The 8,992-nt window shown below is 44.4% G+C and overlaps 1 pseudogene; it reads left to right on the top strand.

Annotated features, from left to right (window-relative positions):
• Positions 1-344: 344 nt before the first annotated feature.
• LOC120963420 (NAC domain-containing protein 75-like) lies at positions 345-1,058 on the top strand (annotated as a pseudogene).
• Positions 1,059-8,992: the final 7,934 nt, after the last annotated feature.

Below are 8,992 nucleotides of genomic sequence, written 5' to 3'. Positions count from 1 at the left end.
ACATAGTTTCCAATGGTATAATTTTCGGTGACATGCATTGACATTTTGTTAGTTAAACCTATGGTTAAAATGTGACACTAAATACAACTAGTAAGTATTACAGTAGTAGTACGAGTATACATGAGTCAAATTATTCATCATGTCCTCACATTGAATTGACGTGGCAACACGCTGCGTGTGAGGTGACATAAGAGTCCCGGCGGCGTGTTCGGGTATTGTGGACTTCAGATTTAGAATACCGCTTATCTGTCAAAATCTTTCATCAATCACTTAAAACAGTTGATTGATCATATATTGAGTACCATATAACTGGAATTAACCGATGCAAGTCCAAGAAGGATTGAACGGCGCTGCCGGCTGGCGTCAAGTTTGATCCCATGGATCAGGAGTTGATCGACCACCTTGAGGCCGAACTGAGTGCTGACAACGCGAGATCTCACCCTCTCATCGATTTGTTCATACCAACCATCGACCGCGAGCATGGCATATGCTACACCCATCCTGAGAAACTTCCAGGTGAGACACCGATCGGCCGTCTACTTGCACAAACATATTCCTTTGTTTATAGCTCTATTTTTCTTTTTAGACATAGACCTAGTGAAGCAATTACAATTTGTCAGTTAATAAAACGTGAAACAAGTGACTGCAACATGCCAAAGATGTTATGAAAATGCCAACTACGTACACTAAAACCTGTATTCGATAATACTGCAGGTATCACACTGAGTGGCCTAAGCAAGCATTTCTTCTAGCGCAACTCCAGGGTGTTCAAAAGGGGCACGTGGACACGTCGCAAGATACAATCGGAGTGCGGCATGCACGCGATGTGGCACAAGAGCGGTAATACCTTGCCGGTGATGGTCAACGGCCGGCAGATGGGCGGCAAAAAGGTTCTGATGCTGCACACCAACAAGAACTTCGACCAGCAGAGGACCAACTGGCTGATGCACCAGTACCACCTCGGGGACCTAGAGCAAGAGAAGGAGCGGGAGCTGGTCCTCTGCAAGATTTTCTACCAGACAAACACTAGGGCCAGGACTAAAAAGATTATAAGTTAGTTTGGTATTGGTACCTGTACTACCTGGTCGTCTGCAAGTTGGTATTGTTGTTAACGATCTTTCGGTATGAACTTGGCATTTGCTTCCAACCATCACGTCGAGGATCGACATGGATATAAAGCTGAATCATTTGTTTCGAAACGAATTTTCAGGCACCTGATTTTTATTTGATGGGTAGCATAAGCAACTACCATTCAAATCCCAGTTCTCCAAATTTTTTACATCTTCGAAGTACGCAGGGGATCCATCTGGTTTCACAGGCTGATAGTTAGACACAGCACATCGGAACTGGGCTCTGGCATGCCGAGCCCAGCTGCAAATTGTTAAAAGAGAGGAGCGATGGATTTCGGCCTTCCAGAACAGTTAAGTGCCACGACCTCGATCGTGAAGCGCCTCCCATGGACTAAAAAAAGCCTAGTCCGTTATTATTAGCTGAAATATGTAAAATATTCCATAATGAAAATAAATATGTAAAATGCAATGAATTTAGTCCGCTTTCACTGAAAACCATCCAATTTGCATGAAATTCGTCCGTGGAACCACAAGACGGCTGTCCATACAGAGCCTAACCGTACGGAACCAGCAGGTCCATGGCCGTACGCAAGCAAGTGCATGCACTTATTATCACGATGGAAAAATAATGCTGACGTCTGAGATGGTGAAACCCATGAAGTCTTCAACATACTCAATAAACGAGAGAATTCTGCAAGTACACACTGATAACTGGAATCCAACAGGTATATTGTTTTTTCAGGTCGAGCAAGTTTCAACTGGGTTGTAGACTGCCCAGGCTTGGTTTTGATTTTAATAGGCCCAACCCATGACGACAAGGGCACACAAAGATCCAGCAGGTATCTACTGGCCTCTGGCCCACTGGCGTTAGTTATATTTTGTCTTAGTAGATCCGCAGGCAGTTTTTCTACTGAATCAAACACACGGCCCGGTTCTATTTTCCTCTTGAAACGCCATGTCCTACTTCCGTTTTCTAATCTCTACCTATAGTTTTACTAGTTCATATACACGTATTATTATATTGAAAATACATAAAGTTCCCTTTTCATATTTACATCCTTATTTTTTTCCTCCCAGCGCTGATTTTTTTACCACTGGTTTTCCCTTAAACCAACTCAATTGTCCCACGTCTTATTTGCTTACAAAAAACGATTTATTTTTGGAAAATCAATAAGTTCTTAAAAATAAATGTTTATCATTTCTGGATTAAAACAATTCAGACTGCATCGAAATATGCAAAATAAGGTTGAACTTTTTGACCGTGGTTCTGGGCAGAAAATGGGATGTAATAAATTCCTTAAGAATTAGCAAATGGGCTGCAAATTATTTAAAAAATAGCAAATGGGCTCTATGTTGTCTGCCACCGATTTGGAGGCTGACTTGTGGGCCTACTAAGTTCATGCGTACACAAGGTTTCTCCAAAAAAGAAACTTAGTCAACAATCGAATCTACCAGCGTCCGACCGTTAGATGTCAATCTAAGGGCAATCATGCTTCTTCACTTTCTGATCTTCCTGCTCCAGCCGCCCAAACCAGCACCGGCGGAACCGCCTGCTCCCGCCTCCCGCCGGGCAGGCCTCACGGCCCCACCATACTCGCATCCCTGGCCTGGCTATCCCTCTACTCACCCACACCTCATGTTATTCTCTGGCGACGACAGCCTCACACTGCGGCCGAACAAGTAAACCCTCATACCCACTCCGCGAGGGAAACAACTGCGAGTCTTCCTTGGCTCCGGGTCGTTCCCTTACTTGGCCTCACCGTCGTCCACCACCTTGGTGCTCTCGGCACGGCGTGGTCAACGAATGACATCCATCGGAAGAGGACTGTACGTGGAGAGGCTGACAGTTGGGTCCACGGCCGCATGCAAGGAAGTGGCTCCTTTTTTGCGTGTAGGAAGTGCCTCCTTATTATGTGCAAAATAATGATTCCTCCTCCTGGCAGCTGGGACCCACCGGAAGGGCCTCTGTATTTCGCGAAAAAACATTCCCCCCGCTGACAGCTTGGATCCACCAGCTATTACGCACACAAAAAATGAATACTCCCCCTGCTAGCTGGGACCCACCATAGTGGGAGGCTGACTTGTGGGCCTACTAAGTTGATGCGAACGGAGGGCTTTGTCAACTTAGTCAATATGAACGATTCTACCTCCAGTGACCGTACGGTGTCCATCTAATGGCCATAGTGCTTCTTCAACCTCTGGTCTTCTTGCTCCAGCCGCCCAAACCAGCGTCGGTCATGCCGCCTGCTCCTGCCTCCAGTGGCCGGCTATGCTACCGCGGAGGCCTCACCGCCCCTACTACTCCCACCGCTGGCCAGGCCATCCCTCTACTCACTCACACCCCCTGTTATTCTGCGGCGATGGCAGCCTCACACCGCAGCCGAACCAGTGAACCATCATACTCTTCTCCGTGTGGGCATCTACTGCCGCGTCGTCCCCTTCCTAGGCCTCGCCGTCGTCCACCGCCTTGGTGCTCTCGGCGCGGCGTGGTCAAGGAACGACTTCCATCGGAAGAGTACTGTACGTGGAGAGGCTGGCAACTGGGTCCACAGCCATAGTAAGGAAGTGCAACCGTATTACACCCAAAACAATGATTCCTCCACCTGACAGCAGGGACCCACCAGACGGGCACCGTATTTCGCGAAAAAAACGTTTCCCCCTAACTGCTGGACCCACCAGCTACATCTTCGCACGCAAGGAAGTGCGTCCATATTACGGGCAAAAAAATTGATTCTCCCCCTGACAGCTGGGACCTACCAGCTATATCTTCACACGCAAGGAAGTGCCTCCTTATCCTCCCTGACAGTCGGGACCCACCTGGTCGAAGCGTACGTAGCGTTGTCATTCTGGTCGCGAACGTGTATGTACATACTGGTCGATCGGTCTGTCTGCAGGCTGCAGCGATGAACTGTGGCCGAGTAAGGAAGGGCAAATGCCTCACTCGGGTTCAGTTAGAGCCCAACGCCTCGCACCCACGCGCGTACATGTACGAGAGAAATGCGCATCGCTCGGCCCCGACCACCCACCGTAACTGGGAACTCCCCTATATTTTCCTCGCCCTCGCTTCTACCACGGTTTTTTCCGTCATGGACGGCCCAAAGAATGTCATGCAATTCCGTCTCGGCCCGCCCAGGACAAAAAGCCCATTTTCGGTCATGATTTTTTGTCATAGAAGTAGGAGCCCACCACATCTATGATGATACCGGGTCACAATTATCGCCATAGAAGTGTCATAAGCACGACAGAAGAAAAAAATGTTCGGCCCAAAATGTCATGGATGTGTCTTTTTTGTAGTGTAGCTACTAGATATGGACCCATAGGTCTGTGGTAAACTATTCATGCATCATCGGAAGGACAGCAAGGATGATGTAGAAACCCTCCGTGATTGATTCCCCCTCCGGCAGGGTGTCGGAAAAGGCCTCCAGATCACGGAAGAACAAAAACTTGCGGTGGTGGAAAAGGTGTTTCGGATGTCTCTTCGATGTATTGGGAATATTTGGGAGTTTATTGAGGTGGAATTAGGTCAAGAGGTGACACGAGGGGCCCACAAGCCTGGAGGCACCCCCGGGGCGCGCCCCTTGAGCTTGCCGCTCCCTCGTGACTCTTCTGGTCTTCCCCCGAACCTTCGTGGGTCCCTTCTAGTCCAGAAAAGAGTAATCCAAAGTTTTTTCTCCGTTTGGACTCTGTTTGATATTGATTTTTTGAAAAGCCAAAAACAGCAACTGGCGCTGGGCAGTAGGTTAATAGGTTAGTCCCAAAAAATGATATAAAATTGCATATAATACATCCAAGAATGATACTATAATAGCATGGAACAATAAAAAATTATGGATACGTTGGAGACATATCAAACAGCCGGTCGTCAGATCCCACGTACAGGTTCGCCGAAGTGACCAAAGTGCACCACCTCTAACAGTATCCGCACATGCAGGAGGAACACCGTGAGGCGGACTGCTAGGTCCGATCACACAGTCGGCGGCGAGTGGAGGTGGCTATTCGCAACACATGCAAAACCTAGTGACGGCACCGAAGCAATCAACTGAATGAGTGTGCCGCACCTCAACTATATATAGGTATCCTTCATGGGCTCAACACTTGGGCCTCGCACGGATCCTAAAGCCCATATTCTGTTCGGCCCGGGTCCGAGTCCGAATAGGGTCACATCTGGCTCGTAGAGTCGGATCCGGTCTCACATATTCCTTCCCTTAAGCACGCAACCCCTTAGGTTCAAGTCGGCTTGGTCACAGGTCGGATCACCTCCGACCTGCCTGGTTGGTAGCCTGACCTCTACAACATATCACACTTGGGTTCCCTTTGCCACACAATATATGTTGTCGGGCTCAAGGCGAGTATGTCATCCTTTTGCTAGCCTGACCTCTTTATTGTTCTAGTGATGCCGACCACTAACCGGATTAACTCATAATCCTTGTGACATGACCATGCTTATCTTGGTCGGATCACACGAGGGCCCCAGAGTATATCTCTCCTGATCGGAGGGGCAAATCCCATCTTGCTCGACCATGTCTCCCAGCATTGGTCTGGACAAGCCTGAAACTTACCTTTATAACTATCCAGTTACAGAGTAGTGTTTGGTCAGCCCAAAGTAGGTCTGTCACCATCCCGAGTACACCAGCTCAGGTCTTAGGACATAGAACGTATGTTGTACTTGAGACTCACAGATGACCTATCTCTATGTATCATTGTTGGGTCTGTCTGACTCGGACCTTATCTCGACTCGGATCTGACAATGTTGAATCTAACCAGATCCTTCCGTGTCCACATTATACGGTTAGCATCCAATGCTCCACGGCCAGTGAGACCGAGCCATCCACCGTGTCATATGCTAGTCTAGTCGGTTGCACGTCCACACAGCCCTTTTAACTAGGGACATTTTAGGACAGTCATCATACAATGCATAGTCCCACAAACAAGTCATGTACTTGCTAATACACTTCATTGAGAATGTCCAAGGACTATCTTTATTCATAAACACATAGGAAATATCATCATACATGATTGCCTCTAGGGCATATCTCCAACAGAAACATCATTAGGATTCTCAGAAGGTTTATCTACCATAGGTTCACTAGAAGCATGCAAAGTTCTATCCTTATTCTTTTTCTACTTCTTCTTCTTAGGTGAACTAGGTGCGTAATTATTAATTCTCTGAGAATCTTGATCAATTATTTTAGGATGACCTTGAATATATAGAGGATCCTAAGTTATCTTACCTCCTCTAGTCACTACTCTAACAACACGATCATTCATTTTACTATTCATATCATTAAGCAAATCGTTTTGTGACTAAGAGACTTATTCTAACTGAGTGTGGACCATAGAGAGTGTTTACGTAAGCCTTTAACATCGTTAGCAATTCTAACATGAAATCACTCAAGCATTCAATCATGATATCGTTACGTTTCAATTGATCATTCACATATTTATTAAAGTTTTCTTACTTTATAATAAAGTTATCAAATTCATCCATACACTGACTAGGAGATTTATTGTAGGGAATATCATCCTCATCGAATCTATAAAGAGAATTTACCTCTGCTACCTATGTTGGGATGTCAAGTCCATGTATTTCTTCAATAGGTGGTAGATTCTTAACATCTTCATATTTAATACCTTTTTCCTTCATATATTTGTTTGCTTCTTGCATATCTTCTGGACTGGGGAATAGAATACCTCTCTTCTTTGGAGTTGGCTTAGGTGGTGGTTCAGGAAGTGTCCATCATCGTAATTCCTCAATATATTATCCAACAGTTCTTTCCCGGAAAACACAGTAAACACGACTATCTAGTTAGTCCCTAGAAACATCGGTTAGTCCATTATAAAATATATCAATTATTTTATTTTTCTTAAGAGGATGATCAGGCAAAGCATTAAATAATTGAAGAAGCTCTTCCTCAAATTGCACAAAGTCTTATATTTCCTGTAAGGCAGCTTGTCTCTTATGAGCAGGAAAATATTTTCTAGTAAGGTAATATATCATATCCTGGGGACTATGCACACAACCAGGGGCAAGACTATTAAACCATTCTTTAGCATCACCCTTTAATGGGAAAGGAACGACAAGAATATAGTAATATCGGATCTTTTCCTCTTGAGCAAATAGGGTGGCAGTGTCATTTAGTTTAGTAAGATGTGCCACAACAGTTTCAGATTCACAACCATGAAAGGGATCAGATTCTACCAAAATAGTAAGTTCAGGATCAATAGAGAATTCATAATCCTTATTAGTAACAAAGAGAGGAGAAGTGGCAAACTTAGGATCATATTTGATTCTCTCTATCATATCTGTTTCTTTCAGCTTACCCAGTAATTTCTTAAGATCCTCTCTATCATTACAAGCAAGAAATTCTCTAGCAATCTCCCCATCCATAACATAACCCTCAGGTACCTTAGGAACTTCAAATCTAGTAGGAGAGCTAGGCATATCAGATGAATAATAAATTTCATCAGTTTCGACATTCTCAAATTCTTTAGCTTTAGCAATTTATTCATCAAGAAATTCACCTAGTGGCATGGTTTCATCAAGCACGGTACTAGCATCATCACGAGTATCATTAATAATAGAAGTAGTATCATCAATTACTTGCGACATATCAGATTGAATTGTGGTGGTGTCGCAAGGCTACTTAAAATAGAAGGAGAATCAAGTGTAGAGCTAAATGGCATTTCCTTACGTCCCCTCGTCTTAGAGGGTATGATATTAGTCTTAGAGTCCTTCAGATTCTTCATAGTGATAAACCAATATTCAACTCCCAAGTGAACTTAATAAATAGAGCTATGCTCCCCGTCAACGGCGCCAAAAAAAGGTTTTGATTACCCACAAGTATAGGGCATCATGATAGTCTTCGAGGGTAGTATTTCACCCACTTTATTGATTTGACAAAAGGGAGGCCAAAGAATATTTATTAGCCTTAAAAGTTGAGTTGTCAATTCAACCACACAGGGAAAGTTGTTTCTCTGCAGCAAAGTGTTTAATAGCACAATAGTTTTGATAGTAATGATAACAGTGGCAACAGTGACCGGAACAGTAACATTATAAGTTTTGTAATGATTGTAACAGCAGCGGTAACAACAGTAGTAACTTAGAAAAGACAATATGGGCAAAGCATAGGCAATGGATCAGCGATGGATATTTGTGTGGATGACATTCATCATGTAACAGTCACAACCTAGAGTGATACACAATTGCTCCAGTTCATCAATTCAATGTAGGCATGTATTCTGTATATAGTACGTGCTTATAATAATAACTTGCATGACATATTTTGTCCTACCCTCCCGTGGCAGCGGGGTCCATAAGGAAATCTAAGGGATATTAAGGCCTCCTTTTAATAGAGAACCGGACCAAAGAATTAACATATTGTGAATACATGAACTCCTCGAATTACAGTCATCCCTAGAGAGTATCCCAATTATTGTCACCTTGGGGTCTATGAATCAGAACAATAACAAGTGCATATAACTAGCAGATAGGATCAAGAACTCAAATATATTGATGATAACATAAAGGGTTCAAGTATGAAATCATGGCACTCGGACCCTAGTGACAAGCATTAAGCATAGAAAGTCATAGCAACATCAATCTTAGAACATAGTGGATACTAGGGATGAAACCCTAACAAATTGACTCAATTACATGAAAAATCTCATCCAACTCCATCACCTCTAGTAAGCCTATGAAGGAATTACTCACTCCCGGTGGTGAGCATAGTGGAATTGTTGATGAAGAAGGGTTGATGACGACGAGGGCGACGAATCCCCCTCTCTCTAGCCCCGAACGGACTCCAGAGCAACCCTCCTGATGAAGACAAGGAGGTGGCAGCGGCTCCGTATGATTGAACACGATGAAACTTTCTCTTTGTTTATTTTTCTCCGTGAGACGATACTTATGGACTTGGAGGTAG

The sequence above is a fragment of the Aegilops tauschii genome, chromosome 4 (assembly GCF_002575655.3).
Source record: "Aegilops tauschii subsp. strangulata cultivar AL8/78 chromosome 4, Aet v6.0, whole genome shotgun sequence".
In the NCBI taxonomy this organism is placed as follows: Eukaryota; Viridiplantae; Streptophyta; class Magnoliopsida; order Poales; family Poaceae; genus Aegilops; species Aegilops tauschii.
The sequence above is the reverse complement of the archived record's forward strand: the minus strand, read 5'-3'. Positions and strand labels throughout refer to the sequence as shown.